Genomic DNA, 20,375 nt, shown 5'->3' on the forward strand with positions numbered 1-20,375 from the left:
CTCAGCAGGTGTCCGTCCAGCTGAGTTCCTGACAGAAAGACACCACAGGTATTTTGTTTCATATTAATTATGTAAGGGCACTTAAAAGTCTTGGCTACACAAACTCCATACAATACAATTCCAATCATCCAATTTAATGCAGATATATTGCTACTCAAATGAAAAGCTTTTTGGGAAAAAAAAAAATCAAAAAGATGATATTTTGGTCAAAACGAAGATTTGTGTGTGTGTATTTGAAGGTCAAAAAATGACACCAGAGACCAAATAATTGAACTGAAACGTGGCTAGGATTTCTTTTAATTAAATAGTGAAATATATTGACCAAATGAAAGCTCTTCTGTGAAAGTCTCATCTTTAGTCAAAACATCTTCTGAATTTATGCACAGTGCACAATGGACACCAGATGAAATCATCCTCAGTATACCTATGCATGTAACCACTGGAAAGTAATTTATTCCACATAGAAAGACCATTATAAATTTCATACGTGAGATATTTATTAACTTACCTTTATTTTTTCTTTCACTACTACTTCTGTGTTCACCAGAAGCTCCAAAGACAAATAAACTGTCAGTCATTTAACTAGTGGTGTACAGATTTGCCATTCTGGTATGGCTTTACTTTTAAGCTTAATTTAAAGCAAATTGTTTGTGCCATAAGTGACAAAAGTCCATAACCCCCACTGCAGCAGACTGCATTCAACACAGAACAAGGTCAGATCTGGTGAAGAGAAAATGAGCACAGCATGAAATGACTGCTAAGATTTTTCTCTGTAAGCAAAGCTCGTGTGTTACTCTCCCAGTGCTTCCTTGGAAGTGCCCTCGGTGTTTCAGTTAAAACTTCTCCTGTCGTCTCCCTTCTGTTCCCCACAATATACAGCCATTTATTTAGTACCAAAAGCTTCAGAACAATTTATTCACATTTTTAAAAGTAAGGAGTAATTGATAACAGTATCACTGCACGGAAATTGTCTGGCAGCCTTCTGCTAGGTGCTAATACCTGTGCTCTGCACAGGGGAAAAACTGCCACTTCTTTACCAGTGCTTCACTGAGAGAATTACTCCCCCACCCCGCAGAAGGTCATCACTGACTGTTAATATATAACCCACAGATGTGTTGGATCTTTCCCTGCAGCGCTGTTTCAGACACCGCAGGGGAATCCCCTCTGCTACCCATGCCGGCAGCAGGCAGGGAGCTGCGCTTGCAGCAAGGGGCACCCAGCTGCCACGGCAGCCTGGGGACACCTGCCTCCCACCCTACCCTGCCTCCCTCCATGCAGCTCTGCAGCAACTGTTGGCGCTGGGCTGCACGGCGGCTCCCTGAGCTGATCCAAGCAACAAAGAGGATGCTCTGAATCCAGGTTGTTTTTGTTATCAGAATGGCATCGGGAACTGCAGTGCTGGTGCAGTCAGGAGAGCAGGTGCTGGGGAGGAAGTGTGCCGTGGTTCAGATAGCATCTCTTCCCTTAATAAAGGTAGAATGCAATTGAAAGAGTGTTATGGTTACACAGTCATCAAAGAGATAGCTCACAAACAAAAAGGATAATGCATTGGTTTAAAAAGAAACAAGACTGAACAGTAAAAATTGCTTCATATATGTTCCTTCTGCAGAGGAAGTAGCTACATGTACATGACTACATGTATGGTCATTATGGTCATTAAACAACATGAAAAATACACAAACGTGAATCCACGTGCATATACACACGTGAACATGCAAAAAAAAAAAAATCATTGCTACATATAAAAGAAATGCAAAATACACCCACGTAAGAGTTTTTGTCAGCTTTCAAAACACGCATGCAGCTCTGATCCCCTGGGCAGCCAGTTCACGGCAGCAATAACCAGAAAAGCCTATAGAGGGAGCAGGCTGCCTGCTTTTACTGAGTGACGGGTTTTCAGCCTTAAGCAACAGCCCTGAGGGAAGGACGGCCAAAGGTGGAGGACGATCATGTCTTAGGGAGCAGTCGCAGGGCCTGATCAAGTTACCTGCGAAGAAGTGGAGCAGCAGCAGCACTCACCTGCCCAGGCTATGGGCAAGAGGATTGCTGCTACATGTCTCCCTTCCTTTATTCCTTGCCCTATCTTCAAGTTCACACCTGAGCCCTGCAAGAAGTCAAGAATCACTTACTGTTTTCTCTCTTCTGTAGTCGCTGGCATGTCCTGATGCTTCAGCCTCCGCTCTTCAAAGCTTAGCAGAATTTCATCTTCCGACATCTACAGCCAAAGCAATAGAGCACTAGCTAGAAGGGAAGAATGCAGTAAGAAAAGCTCAGGGCTGCCTGCTGAGCAAACAAAATGACTAGAAAATGCACAACTGATAACAGATAACATTAGAGAAGCAGTATTAAGTCAGTATTAATCAGTATTAAAATTGCATTCAGAAGACAGAAAACACAGAAATATCAGAGTTATTGTGATACCGTGATTACTGTTTATATGTCCAAATTTCAACAAATCAAACATTACTTTCATTCTAATTCACATGCACATACACACAAAAATAAAAATAAAAATGAAAATAAAAATAAAAATAAAAATAAAAATAAAAACCTTCAACCCATGTATACATTTATTATAGGTACAGAAAGTTGGTAGTTATTGGTTCAGCCCAGAAGGCCCAGCCTAGGCAGAATGCTTCTGCTAAGTGTAATACAAACCTGTGCCAAGAGCCTTACCTTGCCTTGTTTTTACAGCCCAAGGAAAGACAGAATGATAGGACTTCTTGTTTTTGTTTTTGAAACAGATAGGGAGCTGTGAGCAGAAAAATTTAACAGAAAGTGGATCTTACCAAACAAACTCAGATTCAGCCTTTAAAATCAAAAGACTGGCAACTAAAAGATGTAGGTTTGGGAGTACAGACATTTGTAAGAAGCTTAACTGAGAGGCCTCATCTTAAAAATAACAAATGTGCAAAGGAGAAAATGGTGCATAATACATGGCAAGCCCACAAGTGTAATTTACTGTGTCATCCCTGTGAATTCTCCATGTAGAAGCACTGGCCACCAGAGTGTGCACCAGCTAACTTCCATTTCTGTAAAAACTTAACAGGCACAGAGCATACAATATTTATACATGAATTTATACTGAGAGCTCTCCCCCCACGCACTAAGGTCTAAGAATGCTTTAGCATTCGTCTCCTGGGGAGCAAGAGCAGGCTTTAAGACTGCAATACTTACAGTTAAGGACAGGTCATGCAGCAGTAACAGAGAAAAGGAACACTCTGCCCTACAGTTCCTAGGCATTGCAGCTTGAGATTTTTTAAAAAGATAGTATTACTTTTCCTTAACTAACCCCTATAATGTTTCATCTTTTGATACAGGTTTGCTCTTTTTTTTTTTCCTCCTTTTCCTTGCATGATTGGAGAGAGACAATTTGAGGAATATATTCTACACAGTGATGTGATTCAGCAACTTTCTGGAAAACATAAATGCAGCCCTTTTTTTCAGTGCATTAATGAAAGACAACTGGCAACAATTTCCTTCATACTGAGCTTAACCAAAAGCAGGCAATGTATCACACAACCTAAGCTCAGAGGTCTCGGATCACAATGTCATTTCTCATGTTCTTTTATATGACTACGAGCTGCTCAAACCCAACCAGTGACAACAACCACATTGCTGCAGAAGTTGCTGTGTTACTCAGGGTGGCTCAGCAAATACATTTTCCTTTTAATCAAAATTCTAGGTAACTTTTGGCCATACCAACACACAAGGCTGTTGCTTCTCAGTATCTCAAGGGTATATCCACAGAAAGGTTCTTCTGCAGCTCCACCAGAGCAAACCCTCCTGTCATGGGGTTGCCTCATCAGAATTTTTTTGGCATGAGGGCACAGGAGTGAATGAGGCTTAGTAACTCCACTGTAGAAACATGATATAATTTTGCATATTTGGTATTCTTTACCCAAAAGTGCCTTAAGGGTGGGAAATCAGATCAGAATCAAAAACTATTTGCCTTAAAGGAACAAACTCCCACTTTGCCCCAGTGAAAAGTAGTAAAAAGAGCTGAGGGAATTGTGGTGCTATACTAGGTGAATTAAAACTATCCCAATAAAGATATGTCTGTCCATAGGATAAAGGAGTCCAATCTTCAGGCAGGCACTGTGGTAGCAATCTCCAGTAAGCAATGAGTGCCTGCGTCCCCTACTCAGGGGCACATGCAGGAGTGGTGGGCAGCACAAAGTCCTGCTTACCACCATGACCCCTCCTGCCCTGGGCTGCCAGAGAGCCACAGCGGCAGCTCTGCAGCACCCACAGCTCATGTGCAGTACGTCCCGTGATCAGCCCGAAGAGGAAAAGTGCTGTGCAAGCGGCAGCCGCTGTTGTTGCTGGCAGCGCTGCATGGGGATGCTTGCAGGCAATGCCTGTGAGGCTGGCTAACCACTAACCAGCATGGAGCCTCTGTGCTGAGAGGCACCAAGCACTGTTCACCGCAGATATTCCCATCTGCAAAATAAAAAGTGATTCTGACAGCAAAGTCTTCCAGTGACTAAGGGACCAGCGCGCCGCTGGTAGCAAGTAGTTGGCAAAATTTCTATCATAAACACTGCTATCAGGTCATTGTAACTCAGCTGTAAAAACTGGCTCCAGGCTGATATTTGGCAAACAAGACCCAGCAAGATAATCCTTTTTTAAACACATTATCCTATCTGAGTAATCTACAGACATGGGAATGGAGAGGTCTGCAGATGCAATCCCCACGGACATCTCTGTTGATCTTCTCTGCTGATGTGGAGAAGGGCACCCAGGGATGGGAGCACCTGGCCATCCCAGTGGGAAACCCAGAGTCCCACAGACATACCTCGTCCCATCTGGAGCCACCAGCTTTCCCACAGAAGTGAAGGGTAAGTATCATCTATTTCTCTATCAGAAGAAATATCTCTCCTTCTTCAAAACAGCTCCTTAGTCATAACACCATAATGCTGTGCTGGCTGCCACAGTCCTCTTCTATTTCAAAAGGCTTCCTGTGGACTGTACCACATCTGAAAAACGCTTTGGTTGAAAAAATGCCATCCATCAGCCATTCCAAATGGAGTTTTGCAGATCTGCGCAGATCCTCAGGACAATAAAAATGGTTAAATGCAACAGGGTGGAAAATCAGCACTAAACACAAATTGTAACAATTATTTATGTATCTATGCTCAGGTTTTATAGTTAGGAATGCTTCTTTCATTGATTTCATTATTAAAAGTCTGTTTCAGCTAGGGTTTTTTTTTAAATGCTGAATCTCATTTCCAAACGCCCTCAGGGAGCAACAGCCACAACAATAAAATTAGGAACCAATTACTAAAGATAAAATTAGAATACCTAAGCCCAGCACTATACTGGGAAAATGCAGTGTTAAAATGTATGAGGTAAAATGTTTTCTAACTATCTCAGTGTTAAGCTTCATTTTGTCCTTGGAATGGGCAAGGGCAGAAATTTGTGACAAATTATCATGTTATTAAACACAACTGTTTTCTGAAAAACTAGTGCTGTTTTTTTTTTTCTCTCAGTATAGCTAAGGCCAAAGAGGCTTAGTAAGATTTTAAATTAATTTTTAATTAAGAAGACTTTTTTATTTCCCGCCCTCCTCTCCCCCCCAGTGCTTTTAAACATCACTTCCTTTAGAATCAGGATTGAGGGAGATACTGAGAACATAGATGATACAAATGGTTTACCTTCTGTATTGTTTACACAGTAGATCTGAAGGATCTGCAAAAGCAATTCTTTGGCACAAGTGAAGAAGACACCACAACCACAACTACCACCTCAGTGGCAAAAGCAGCAGTAGGTGCCCAAGATCCACCTACCTACACTAGGGCAACCAGTCAGATACTTTGTGGTGAAATCATCTAATGTGGGTAGGATTGACATTTTGGACTATAAATACCACCACGGATTGGAGTTGGGATTCCACTACCATTCCTGAACAATCACCTTCATGAGACAGATGTTCTCATGAAGCACACGTTCAGGCTGAGCAAGGCTAGAGATGGCAATTCCTCTTTGTGGTCATGTTGAAAAGTGCACTGCCTTTTCCTGCAAAAAAAAAAAAAGAAGAAAGAAAAAAAATCTGCATGTTTCCAAAACCAGAACTGTGTTATAATATCCAAACCAGTATGGCAGGGAGAAGAGTTGTTCCAGCACTCTCCTCTCACAACAGGTAACTCCCCCATTTCTTCTCATCTTTCAGCTTCAAACACATGGCTATTATGCACTCCTCAACAAAATACTGTCAGATACATTCACCAAACATTCTGACGCTGATGAAAAAGAATCATTCAATTGAAAAAAACATTGTCATGAAAATACTTTGTTTAGAACATTGCTTCAGATGAGTGAACAGCTCATTCGGCATTCCTGGGTATTGGTGTCTAGCTCAGTGCTTTTGCAAAATATATTTTTAAATAAAGGTTGAATAGCATGTTTGTCTTATATCATGAACTTGAAACTTCTATGGAAACAAAGCATTCTCTCCTGGCAGTATGGCAGTGTCTATAGGCCTTGAAGCTAGCAGACAGACCCAATGGGTTTCACGAACCATTCTCCAGCAAAAATCTGCACACAGGAGCTGACTCCTTATCTGCACTTCAATCAAATGAGCTTATTGTTAAAGTTTTACAAAGCAGCCCAGCAGCAAGGTGAAAGATGAAGAGATATTGAATAATAGATAAGAATATTTTTAGTCAGCTCAGATGTATTCACATCTCCGAGTGCAAGCTGGAAAAGGCCCACAGACAGCTCTGGGATGGGGCTCCCATGGGCAGGCAGGGCAGTGCCCTGCAGCCTGCGCCCATCCCACCTCCCTGCCCAGAGCAGGGCACTGGGGCTCTAGACATCCCCTCCTGCAACAGAGATATTTTGCTTCTTACTCATCCACTGCTTTTAAGCCCAGTGGTGCTGCCCTTCAGCTTGCAGCAGACAAAGCTACAAACTTGCTCCCAAGGCTACTCCTTCCCATCAGGTTTCCTGCCATCCTGCTCAGCACAGGGGCAACACAGAATTCCTATTGCTCTGGAAAGACCCTTCCCCGAATGCAAAAGAAAGAAGCAACTAAAGTGTCTGATTCCAGCACTGTTCTGCCTCTTATCCTGTGTCCTTTAGCCACACGAGGGTCATTGCTCCAGTGGTGAGGCATTGGCACAGCTGCCCAGAGAAGCTGTGGGTGCCCCATTCCTGGAGACATTCAAGGCCGGGTTGGACGGGGCCCTGGGCAGCCTGAGCTGGTGGGTGGTAGCCCTGCCCACAGCAAGGGGTTGGAACTGGATGACCTCTGGAGTCCCTTCCAACCTAAGTCATCCTATGATTGCTTTGTTATTGAAGCCTGAAGAGACCAAGATTTTTAAAAGATCTTTCCACTGCATGAGCCAGCCCAATCCCTGTTGCCTCTCCCTTTTAATGAAGATCAGAGAGTACTTGACATCTTTGATCTCACTACAGATCCTGAGAGCCTCTCAAGAGGTGGAGGTATAATAACATAATTCACTGAAAAGATAGGGAGATACTGACTGAAACTGTACTTTCTGAAATAAGTGCCAGTGAAAAATGAAAACTCATTTGGATAAGCTTCATTTCTAAAAGGAACCGATTCATTTGTCCCTGGGAACATGCACACAAGAACTGCTGTACTAAATCAGATATGGTATTTATTCCACATTCAGAGTATTCGCACACAGTCCATCCTACTGGGACACTGAGCACAGAGCAGAAATGCCCTCACCTTATCTCATGTATAACTGAGGGACAGTACATAACAGTGGGGCAGACAGCTGTAAACAGGGAAAACTTATCTCAGTAGTATGTAAGAAATGCAGTCCATTACAACAATGTGAAAAGATTCAAACATTGGTCTTCTGGGACAGAGGCAACCATCAACCTGCAGTGCAACGTAGTTCAGTGCTGCTCACATTATCCAAGTGTTCTGACAGGACATTTTTGCTGAACTCTTTATTCCCTATATCTGGACTGCTGAGCTAACAGGTTCAAAACCAGGTCTGAACTGTTACTTGGGTATTGGAGAAAAAGAGCAAGTATCAACTGGTGCTTGAGATTGCAGCAGAGATGCAACCCAGCATTTTGTCCATCCTGTCCAGCAAGTCCTTTCAGCACACACATTGCTGTGATCCTTTGAATAGACTCATCAATGGCATTAGCTTAGTAACAGTGAAGTGTGCTTTGAGCTCCTTTTTGGACTGGGAAATATCTTCAAAGCATTTTATAAAACATGGTAGAGCCTCAAAAAGCAGAAAACAAAAGTTCCCCATTTCTCTCTCTTCCAGCTGGATGCATTGGAAATAGGATGCTTTGGCATAAAATCTAGATATACTGAAGCAATTGCCAGAGGCCACCCAAAGTTACAGCCAAGTCCTTTTTGGGGAGTATGGACAGGTACAGACAGGGCACCTGTCCTAACCCAAACAAGCCCAAGTGCCCAGTAACAGAAAGCATGGTGCACAATGACAATGGGCAGGGCAGAAAGCTACACCATCTTGCTGCGAGGGCCTGGCCAGGTGCTGTGCCACTGCAGCATGAAGGGCCCAAAAAGCTACTGCAAATAGCCCAGAGGGAAAATATTGCTTAATAAATCTGTGGGTCATATTCTCCCATAGGATCTCACTTCAGATCTTGTAGCTCATTGGAAGTGTAGGGATCATGTCCATGCAGACCCACTACTTTTGCAGCTGTTTTGGCCCACCAACTCCATCTTCTGCTTCCCAGCTCCCTCCAGGTGAAGTTCCAGAATGGATGAAATACTGAACTACCTGCAGACTGTATTATTTGGAAATCATCTTCACCTCCTGTAGTTGCACCATTTGGCATTTTAAGCCACATTTTCCTTTCTGGGGAATCATGTATATCCTTCAACTCTCTTCTCCTATGTGTCATCCCACTTCTAATCCTTTCTTCCTTCAGATGCAATTTGGTATTCTCTCAAGTGTGCAAAATTTCCAGTGAAGCAGTCCCTGCTTTCTCCCACTCCCACATCATCTCCCAGCCCAGATCATCTGTTGTACTGTGCCATCATAAATATTTGTACAGCCACATGGTGAACCAGATCAGAGAACTGATCCAGCTGAAAAACAGCTCATAGGGGAAAAAAAAAAAAAAAAGCAATTTTTCCAATATAGTATGCCACAAGGTCACACAAATTCTTGTGTTGCAACTGTTAGAAATTTTCTGTAAGAACAAGAATGGCTGACTGCAAGGAGGAAGAGGGAACAGTCTCCTGTTTTAAGCTTTGCTGGCCTTAATCTGTTTCCACATTTTGGCATTTGCTTTCATCAGCATTTGTCCCCCTCCCCCACAAAAGCCTGGAGAAACCCCTTCTCAGAGGAGTGAATATGCACAGAGCTACTGAAGGTTCCCAGCCCTTCCCAAACGTCTGGGGAAAGTTCTATGCACAATGATACCTAATTCTTGCCTGAATTTGAGGCCAAGACCATGATCTCCAAGACAGTGCTCTAACATCTGAGTAAGAGCTTCCTCCTATCAGCAACAAGCTCAGGGATCCTTTGGAATCGAATGCTAGCACTTCAGAGGCAAACAGCATATTTCTCCCTATCTCACTCTCCAGATTTGAGGAATGATGTGGCATAATGCCTCCTGGTTACCTGTTCCACAGCCCTACATTGTAAATTGGAGGAAAAAATCTGGATTGCATTTTGCCAAACAGACTTTTGAACAGCTCACCATTCCAAGATTCTAATAAGCTAAGCCAAAACCCAAAGCCAGAAAACCCTGGCATGAATTCTCTCAAGTTCACTTCTTTTTATCTCAACTTCTTTTTTCAAAATAAAGCAAAATAAACCATAGATATTTCTCAGGATAGGTTTGATAATCTTTTGGGAAACACTTGAAAATTATAGCAAAATACAACAATACTGCTGAATAAAGCTGTACAGAATACAAAGAAGTCCTTCCCCCGTTTCCTCCAACTCAAACAAGAGCCAAAAATACTGTTTTGTCCCCATTGGTTTGTGGTGTGAGACAGCAAGGATACGAGACCAGCGGATCCCATGAGTGGGAGGACCAGCTACAATGAGAAACTTTTTCTTCTTTTATTGCTCCCAGCAACTGTACAATTAACTTAAATTGTGGCTATCCTTTCAGCAGTGAGTTAATGTATTCAGGCTAAGGATAGTGTCTAAGTGAACATTACAGTTTCCTGAAGAGGCTGCAAATCAGCAGTCTGCCCTGAGATCATATCCTATATTACCCTTCAGTAAACTAGAAACACGAAGATAGTATGTTATCATTTGCTACGAGACTTCCTTCACGCAGTGCTTGTACCATGGCAAGCCTTGGGACAGAGCCCTAGCACATACACTGATGGACATATTTAGCTTGAGGCAGTTTATCCAGTAAACATCAGGGGAAATTGTGCACAAAGACAACAGGAAGGGACTGATCCTGGTCAGTTTTACTATTCCAGAAGCTCTGCTAATTTTGGAGAAAGCAAACGGGATTTGGCTATATAACAAACAGGCAAGTGTTTAAAGATGTTAAACTGGTTTGAACTCTAGGAACTAAAGAGGATGTCAAACCTATTTCTGAGCAGAGTCTGCATAAGGAAGGCTTGTTCTCAACATACCCTTGAGGAAGAGCTGCCTTTGAATTTTTCCTCCAATTCAACAAGAAAGTTGGTGTGCTTAGAAATATGTCTAAGCTTTTTAGCTGTATCTTACAAAATATATGACTTGTCCCTTCAGTGAGTCTTCCCTCATCTGATGCACAACAAAGCTTCCTCTTATCTCTGTCTCCATTCCAACAGCATTTACCTGGACCCACAAAGTCCACCTTTCTTGCCATTCTTTTTGCCCTGCCACACCATCCACTTAGGCCTCTCTGGACAGATTCTCTAGACCTCCCCCACTTACACTGTCACAGAGAGAGAGCTGGGAGATGCAGCAGGGATGGAAATGAACAGCAGAAGAAGGAGGAGAGTGGTGTATTGAGGTTGAGAACTGCTTGCCATAGCTGTGCCCGGAGTAGGATGCCAGCAGGTCAGAAAGCAGATTTTTCAGCTGTTAGAAAGCCTCCTGCACACAAAGGGCAATATTTTTCACTGCAGTACTTAATAACACGGCACTCTGTCCACAGCTGCTGTGCAGAAAATGAAGGAACATTTTGTAGCATTTTTTATGTTGTTGTGTCATAGTGCTCTCAAACTCCAGTGAGAGTGGTTAAAAGGGACAGGAATGGGTTAGGACCTTTTTAAAGATGTGGAAAAGAAAGGCAAAGGAAGGAAAATCCTCAAGGATGAGACTCAATGAGCCAACAAGAAATACAGAGGATTGTCTACTTGCAGACCTGGACAGGCTGGCAGCACAGCCCAAGTCCATCATGTTCCTGCAATCACAGGCCTCAGAAAGCCCCTTGAAGAAGAGAACAATAAAGATTGCCAGCAAAGCTCTGCAGAACAGTGAATCTTCCCATATTCAAATTTGGCTAAGGGATGCAAGTGAAGATGCTCATTCCTTAGGTGGAATAAAAGGTGAAAGATCCCCTGCTTTCTGCCCTGCCCAAACCACATTGACATTTGAGCTGCTGGTGAATCAACATGAATCAGCCTTCTTATATCACAGAATGCAACCATGATGTAAACCAAGGTGATGCAGCAGCTGACTCAGAGGCACATTACATGCCCAGGATGAAGCACAGAGCCAGGGATAGCAAGCTGTCAGCCATTCCCAAATAAACTTATAAAGCCCTGGGCAACAGGCCCAAGGGGTTTTGCCTTCTCTGGTTCAAATAAGCAATACATATGCCAACCAGTAAATAGCAAAAGCTCACTGACTTTCCTTAAAAGAGCAAGTCCTCCTTGAGGATTGATTTCAGTCTCTCCAAGAAGTCACTGATGGTAAGCAAAGGTGCTGTGACTGTCTCCCAGCTCACTGGACTCAAAGGAGAAGGGGCTTATTGTGGCATAGTATCTTCTCTGAGGGCCAGAAAAAGGGGTAGCCAGCGGGAATGATTTTGAAAGGACATGAGCAGAAAGCTAATGGGGGATACATGCAAGATACCTGGCAGGCCTTTTATCTCCTGGTATCTCCTATTCACTAAGCATGTTATTTGTATAAATGATGCTTACAAATATCTGACATTCTTTTTAAGCAATGCAAGAGCTATTCATTGCATTAGGCTGTGCTGAGCCTTGAAAAATAAGCTCTGAGCAAGGGTTGATGTTTGAACCACACCATGGGCATCTGGCAGCAGACCCACTTAAGACAGCAAACAACACAGCAAAATAATAAAGAACATGTTATACCTTCTGTGGCATCAGTTTCCCAGCCCAGTCTTTCACACAGCAATATGAACAGCTGTGCAGGCAGGGAGAAGGGAGCCAACTGGCAGGAGATCTCAACTGGGATCAGGTCTGCTTCCAGGGAATTCCTGTTCAGACTATGCTCCTGAGCTGCCGATAGGGTCCTGGCCCTCCACAATACTTCTCTGAAACACAGTTCCTCTAAAATATACCTCACATGCTGCAGATAATAATTTGCTGTCGGCTTCTAAGCAATGCAACTTATGTGCCACTCTCTGTCAGAGGGAGTACTTACTGTCAGGCAAGAAATGCAGGCAGAACTGTTGTAAGAAGACTTGGGAGTATCTCTCTCCCAGACCATCTTACTGCGGTGCTTCTTTTTGCCTTTCAGGGACTCACAGGCCATCTGTCTGGGCAGCACCAGCTATGAGCAGTCTCTTGCATATCACCCTGGATGTATGTTCCCCAAGTTATGATATCCTTCATGAGGACCCTGCACGGCCGATGCCCTCCAGCATGGCTCTGCATGTCACTATGCTTCTGTCTTTCTTTCCTTACCACAAGCCCCTGTCTTCAGTATGGATCAAATCCAAGTAGGCCTAAACACGTTCATGTTGGTACCAGGATGAGGCTCTCACTTCCCCATGTTAGACCCTGACACCAGGTAGGCCTGCAGGAAACCAGGGGTGATATTCATCTCACTAAAACTTTAGGTGTCTTTAAAGTAAACAAGCAAAACTGAGCTGGTTGTCAAGATAACATTTGTAGTGCAATGGAGAAGCACTTCTAAAGTACAACTCATCTGAATTAATCTGTATGTCCAACTTAGAATGGGGTGAGTCATGTATTACAGAGTATTTATTCCTCTTCATTGAATCCATCAATGTTCTAGATGTCAAAGAAATAGATGTGTATTGGCTTATGCCATTTCTTACAAATACCCACTTCGATACATAATATCTTGGACATGATTCATTCCAGTTGCCTTTGCATAGTTAGAGTTGCTTCTCACTTAAACCACTGCAAAAGTTTAGAACTAGATCTTCCACATACATTTTTGTGCATACTATTTATTTATTTATCTATTTCTTTTAAAAGGGGAAATAGAGGTATATATTCAACAAAGCTATGCTATCTACTCTACCAGCATACAGTGGCCCTGAGAAAGTGATCCTGAGAAACAGTGGTTTTCAAGGGTAGACCTGTACCACCAAAGGCACTGCCTGCTTTGCCACTTGCCATGCAGGAACAGGCTCAGAAGCACAGGTATCAGAGTTTGACAATAGAACAGCCAGGAGGTTGACTACTGCTTCTGCCCTAGACAACACTTTTCAGCTTTCTCATTGTTTACAATTAAGCTGTAACAAATCAAAACACAACAGTATTCACCCAGCACCACATTTGCAATTCTTATTTAAGATAAAGCAAATAAAAATAAAGAAAAGTCACAATTATACTCCTCTTACTAAGGAAAATTGGGGTGCATGGGATGTGGCTTTTACTATGTTCAGTAAACCAAATGGTCAAAGGGCCTCTGCCTCCACTGAATGGTATTGATCTTAGCTTTGTGTTTGTGCTCTTGAAGAACAGCATGATGGATGCATTTAAAGGATGAAAGTGCAAAATTTACAAAGCCAAAGGAGGTCTGAAACAGGATTCAAGTTTGAATCATAGAACCACAGAATAATACAGGTTGGAAGGGTTTCTCTGCAGGTCGCCGAGTCCAATTCCCTGCTCAAAGCAGGTCCATTGCCAACAATCTATCCAGGTCACTTGATCTCAATCTAAGATCTCAATCTCACTCGCCCTTGGTCTGAAAGCACTTTCCGTGACTGAGGTTTTGGCAGCCATTATATTTTTGTCAGCTGAAGCCATTCCTACTTCACATCCAATCCTGCTTCTTGCACTGCCTTCCCAGCATAAACATTTGTGTAGTCTCCTAAGGAAGTGATTCAGCTGAAATATAATCTGAACCTCCAATACAATAATCTTTTTTTAGCTGGAACTGTTCCCCAGTCCAATTTATTCAGCATTTCTGCTCACAACTAGCATGGTGGGGGGAGAGCCAGACAAGGACGACCAGCCAAGTAGAGGAAAAGAAAGGAGGAGGAAGGAGGGAGGAAAAATGCCTGTTGAAGCCAGAGCATCAGATTAATGAATTCTGCGCCAAGCCCAACCCTCACAGAAGTAAGATTCAGCTCCCAGTCAAGCCTTTTCACGACTAGTTTCCTCTTTTGTACAAGGAGAAGGTGGCTGACTTAGCAGACTCTGCAGATAAAGATGAAAGGCACAGTATGTATTGCTTACTGTTTGTTTTCACAGCAACTGAACTCAAGGAGGAAAACTCTATCAAAAGCACGGGAGCCAGGTGAATCTGCACATCCGTCTGAAAGGAGAAGCAGCATAAAGTTGGCCTGCACAGAAGCATAAAAGAAACAGAATTTTCCAACTGAAATAGCCAGACTGGCTGAGCTACAGAACCTAGGGTGTCTCCACCCAGCATCTTGTGGAAAGACACTTGCTTCAGAACTTGATCAAGCCTGAACAAGGATAGAATGAACTCACCTACTTTGGATCCAGCTTTCTGACTTTTATAGTATTTCCATATTTGTCAAAAAGACTCAAAATTTTACTCAGAATAACTGAGAAGGACAGCAACCTCAGATCAAAATATTCTGAGAGAAATCCACTGCAGTACTAGGTTGCAACTGATGCGCTGAACATTTATGCAACTGATCTTCATTAGCACTACTGCCAATGTGCAAAAACAGACCTGATTCATCTCATCCAGCAGTAGGCATCTGGTGGAGACATCTGAGCTGGGAGCCCATCAGACTACTTTTTCTGAGTAGTCCATGAAGAGTGATAAGCACACTCTGTACACTCTGAAGATAACTCATCCTGACACCTAATGTAGCATTTCTGTATGAACCTAACAGAGGTCAAGACTGCTCTGAAAGCACTGCTCAGACTCTCGTGCTCATCACAGACCAGTGAGAGGCCCAAATGTACTTCTCTGTCACTTTGGAGGCTAATCTCGGTCTCTCCATTTTGCTGGCTGAAGTTCAAACCACAAATTGAAAGCCAAATATAGACTGAACTAAAACTTGAGGTACCAGAGACTGCTTATTAAAATCAACCCAATACTGAAGCTTGAGCTTATACACAGAACTGCGAGACTGACACTGAACAACATACTTAAGGATAATACTCCTTAGGCAGGTATAATATTCCCAAACAGATTCAACTGAAGATGAAGTCCCCAATTAGACCTTACTCTTATTGTTATCCTAACTTATACATTAAATATATCCCTAGAAAAACCTCCAGTCCTACTAAGCATGGAAGAAGGAATAAGCTCCTGGCTCCTAACTGTCAAAATTCCTAATATGTTTCAGCAATTCTACAAAGGTTGCACAGAAAAGATGCCATAACAGCAAGGAAGAGTTTTAACTATAAACCTGTAGTAGCAAACTGTTAGCCTCAACCTACAGCTATATCACTGATTTAAGGCTCAAATTAAGGGTGATGAGGAGAGCCACAGCCCATAGATCAAAGATATCTAAGTACATAAAAGACACATCTCAGGTGTGTACAGACTCACATAAACCAAACCAGACTTACAGACCTACATAAACCAAACTCTATAATATTGCTCATAGTTAGTATAAAACATAGCTGCATTTCCTTTTTCAATAGAATACAGTATTAAAAATTAATATGTTCCTTTTCCTAAAGTATTGAGAGTAACAATTTTCTGGGATCGATTCTATGAACAAGATCCATCTAATTAAGAAAAGGAAAAATGTCCTAATTCTACTTCACTGCTAAATCTCATCCCACAAATTACTGCCTTATTCAGCAAGCCAAGCTCACCAGGCTAATTATAAATTCCTTTCCTCCAGTTAGGTAATGGAAATAATAACAAATGACTTAAGTAACTAATCACAGCTAAATAGCACAGCTTGTATTGTGGATACCAAGTATTCCATACTGCAAACATACTTACAGAATACACACAAGGAGGGCACAGTCTGTTTGCATGCACTCTGCAAGTGGAAGAGACTACATTCATTGAGCAAAGCACAGCCAACAAAAAATTATGTCGAATTTGAGGCTAATATTAAATGCAATATATATGCCATAATTCAGAAGCTGTCAGCTCTACTGTGACACTTTATTTTCAGGGTGTTATATGAGCTGTTTTCTGTCTTCGTACCATGCTAATAGAAGATTTTACAATTAGATTATTAGAGACCTCTCAGTAAGTTCTGCAAGCAGAACACTTCTACCTGGCTTACTCCTTATTTTTGTGAATAGCAGACTGAAAGTTAATAATCTCTCTCTTATCAAAGAAGTTGTGAAGTCTGGGTTTTGGTTGACTAACCCATCAGATTTGATACTGTTATTCAGTTTGCTTGCAAATAGTGCCTTTTTCCTAATCCATTTTGCTCTTATAACAAGTTTCATGGACAGTCTGCCTTTTTGAATAAGGAAGTACCAGGCAGCCATCTTCAGCAAGACAAAGATTTGAGTCTGTGCAGCAGAACACAGCAAAGAGATTACTTCGTTACTGACTCCCTCAATAATCTTAACACTGTCAAAGATAAGGCTGCCACTACTTGAGCCACAGAGGTTTTCTAGGCGTGAAGCACACTACCATGTATCTTGACTGGTTATAGATTCCTGATCACTGTTGGCTCTGTCCATAAGAGGGCAGCAATAGGCGTCTGCCAAACACATCCACCATCTGCCTGAGTCTTGGGAGGAGACCTAGGTAAGCGTGCTTCACTCAGCATGCTGACTTCTGCAGAAAACAGTAGGGAAGGGCTGTTGGCATCACCTCTGCCCACTGTCCACCTGCCAGCCGGAATGACTAAGGCTTCACTTACAGCAGGATCCCTTGGGAACCTCTGTCAGCACATATATGAAGCAGAACTCATGCTCACTGTTCTCTGAGGATAGGCGTCCTAATTGCTCTGCAACCAGGCCCCGTTGGGCTGACAAATTATGCTATTCATGGCTGGCTATAGTTGTTTAAAGCCATGAACCAGGTTTATTAAATAGATAAATGTGACACATTGAAGAATAATGTATACTTTACCTTTCATAGCCGTTTTCCAGCAGCATTTATCCCCATCCGTGGTAGTGAAATACATTATATGAAGAAGGCAATCAGATCATAAAATTTCTAAGTATGCCTATCCAGTGTGATTAAAAGAGGATGAGAATTGCAACTGTTCATATCTGCTATATAAATTTTTTCAAATGCTCAGAAAGAATGGCGATTGCATTTTGTTTCCTCATTCTAAAAAGAAAAATAAGCATATCGCTTGTCAAGCTTCAAGAGTAGATCAATCTGCCTTTCATTCTCAGGAGAATTCCAAAACATCAATATTCAAAGGGCAAAGACTATACCTAGCAATATGTGCTGCACAGCTCCCGGTACACTAGAAGAGCAATGAATAAATGATCATAAAAATAAAGTCTTGCATGTAGATAACAATTTGCCTTGATGTTTAAATTTAGTAAGCACTGTTTCTCACTGTATATCATCTCTGATTCTCCTACGATAAGGCCAAACCTTGAAGTAATGCTTTGGTGATTATAAAGTAGCTGTGCAAGGAATGACATTTGGAAATTAGGTAAGCCTGTTTTGCGAGAGTGAAAGAAATAAAAATATTCTTGGGAAATGAAACCAATAGAAATTAAGTGTCTCCATGATATTTCATACAAGACTTGAGGTAATTTATTAGTTTAAAAATTTACACATGAAGGATAATTAGCATTACCCAATTTTAGCCACTTCCCATTAAAGCAAGCCATTAAAGCAAGCCTCCTATCCAGAAATATCCGGATATCCAGAAGATCCAGAAATGGAAGAGGCCCCTTTGCCAGCTTATAAGATCCTCTTACCTCAGGTGTTCTCAGTTGCCTGGTGCAGGGCATTTTGGATATCACCTTTTACTAGAAGTCACCTAAACCAGACAGCTTCACTACCATCCTTTTAACTCTTCTTGTTCATTCCTTTTCGGTTCGTACTGTTTTCCCTGATTATCCATAGAAATGTGTACTAAAAGAACATTTATTTTGACTTGTTTTTTATCAATTCTGTGCCATATTTATTCTGCTAATAATTTCTCAAAAAAGCAATATTTAGCAGAACAGATTTCATACAGCAGGTAGCCAGTAGAAACTTCTGTGTAATGTCGTTAAAAAGACTCTGCAACTAAGACTGTTATGCCTAAAACAAGGGTTTTCACCACCAGCTTTCCATTTAGCTACCACTATTGTAAGGAAAATTATTTTCTTTTTCAGGTTTTCAGAAAGCATTATACATTATTCATTATTGCATATAAATGTGATTGACTTGGTTCTCCAATTTAGATTCCCCCTTTTTAAAAAATAAAAATATTTTTTTAAAAAGCTATTTTCTAGGTCCTTCTTTCTGCTCTCTCTTGAAGAGCAACCTGTTTTTCAACCAGATAACAAAAGTGGTCCAATATTAGGACAGTTTCTTCTTAATTCTGTATTTTCTATACTGTGTTCAGATAAGTACTTAAGCTTGAATACTTACACTGGCACTCAACTGAAACTGAAGTAGAAAACTTTCCAGTATGCTTCCCAAATGTTGTTTTAAGCTGGAAGTATGACTACAATGTTTTTCTTGGCATAGCTTGTTGCCTTTGAAATACACTGACCACTATTCTCGATATGTTCGTGTTTTCCTTGCATTTTATTTTAATGAGATGTGTCTCTTGGGAACACATGGTGAGTCCCTTTTCAAAGAGTGGCCCTGTCATCAAGCTGCAGCATCTCTCCAAATATGCCAAATATGCAACATATATTTTTGTGAGGTGTTTATTTATGTGAGGTCTAAAGATTTCCAAAGACAAAAGCAAGTACCACAGACTTTGACAAACAGATATAACATTCAGTGAAATTTCTTTTGTTCCAGGGGAGCCAAGTAAGCAGGCTTTGGTTCTATTCAAATAATGTAAAACCCTGCTTGGAACTGCCTCACTGAATTCAATATTTAATCTCTTCATTATGAGCTGTATCAGAAATACTCCAAGAGCCAACATTCTGTTCTAACAGAATTCTGCAAAAAGCAATTTTACCATTATAGTCAAAGTTGGGTGACAACAGATATAAGAAAATGGGGGAAAGAGAGAAGAACAAAAGAGGAAAATGTAGTTGATAATGACAAGCATAGTGGATCAGAAAACAAGTTATGAAATTCAACTTTAAAATGCTGTCCGCTAACTTATCAATCTCATGGATTTTAAGCCAGCATCAGACTGTTGACCTTCCAGTGGTTGGGCTGCCTGCACAGAAAACTTCTCATCACTTACAAAGGGAGAGCAGTCCATACAATGCATTGGTCAAATACTGCAGTAAGAACTACTCCAGAGCTCTCTAAACTTAAATGTGTTCATGGATACTTGCCAAAATGAGTGAAAAGAGCTATCTAGGTTTTTTGGAGCAAATAGTTACATTCATCCTCACAAATCCTTTCAGCTGCTGATACACAATAGTGGCTAAAGATCTTCCAATGTCTCAAAAAATTTAAAAATAAAATCAGTGGCAGGAAATTAAAACCTTGATAGGAAAGCTCCAGCACATTCAGAGGATGTGATGGTAACACCATGCATGCAGCCTTCTGGCAGCAAAGGTCCAAATCTTCTGTTGACACTCCTCCATTAATCCACAGTATTTAAGGTTCTCCTGAATAAAAAAAGAAATTAAAAAAAAAATAAGAATCAGGAACTATTATTATGTTACGGTCCACATATACTCTCAAATAATTCAGTTTCTCTTTCCTTCCTTCTTTTCTTGATCCAGATACACAGTACAGATCACTACCATGAAACCTACTCTCAGATTCACTTTGAATCAGACTTCTTGGGCATCCACTCCATATACAAATCTGGTGTGTCTCCTTGAGTATTATTCCCATGTTCCAGACTCTCTTGGAATTCTGAAATATTTACTAGAGAACTGTACTTCTGTATTGTTACACCTCCAAAGTTTATACCTCCCATTTTTTCCCCTCTTCTCCAAATGAACTGAAATAAGTAGTTGATGTTATTAGTCATGAAAACAGACTCCAGAGTTATATGATATGGCA

At 41.5% G+C, this 20,375-nt stretch overlaps 1 long non-coding RNA gene across 7 annotated transcripts in view; it reads right to left on the reverse strand.

The window, feature by feature from the left end:
- Positions 1 to 260: 260 nt before the first annotated feature.
- The window catches only part of LOC104910403, a 47,496-nt gene continuing 27,381 nt past the window's right edge, over positions 261 to 20,375 (reverse strand). For 5 of the 7 annotated variants that reach the window (XR_004160098.1, XR_004160105.1, XR_004160100.1 and 2 more), the window contains one exon: positions 9,075 to 19,972. This is a non-coding gene — a long non-coding RNA (uncharacterized LOC104910403). Of the gene's footprint in view, positions 1,464 to 2,129; positions 2,242 to 2,676; positions 6,019 to 9,074; positions 19,973 to 20,375 lie in introns of those variants that run through there. The other 2 variants (XR_004160102.1, XR_793039.3) reach the window with 2 other exon arrangements.

Source organism: Meleagris gallopavo, chromosome 1 (assembly GCF_000146605.3).
Source record: "Meleagris gallopavo isolate NT-WF06-2002-E0010 breed Aviagen turkey brand Nicholas breeding stock chromosome 1, Turkey_5.1, whole genome shotgun sequence".
In the NCBI taxonomy this organism is placed as follows: Eukaryota; Metazoa; Chordata; class Aves; order Galliformes; family Phasianidae; genus Meleagris; species Meleagris gallopavo.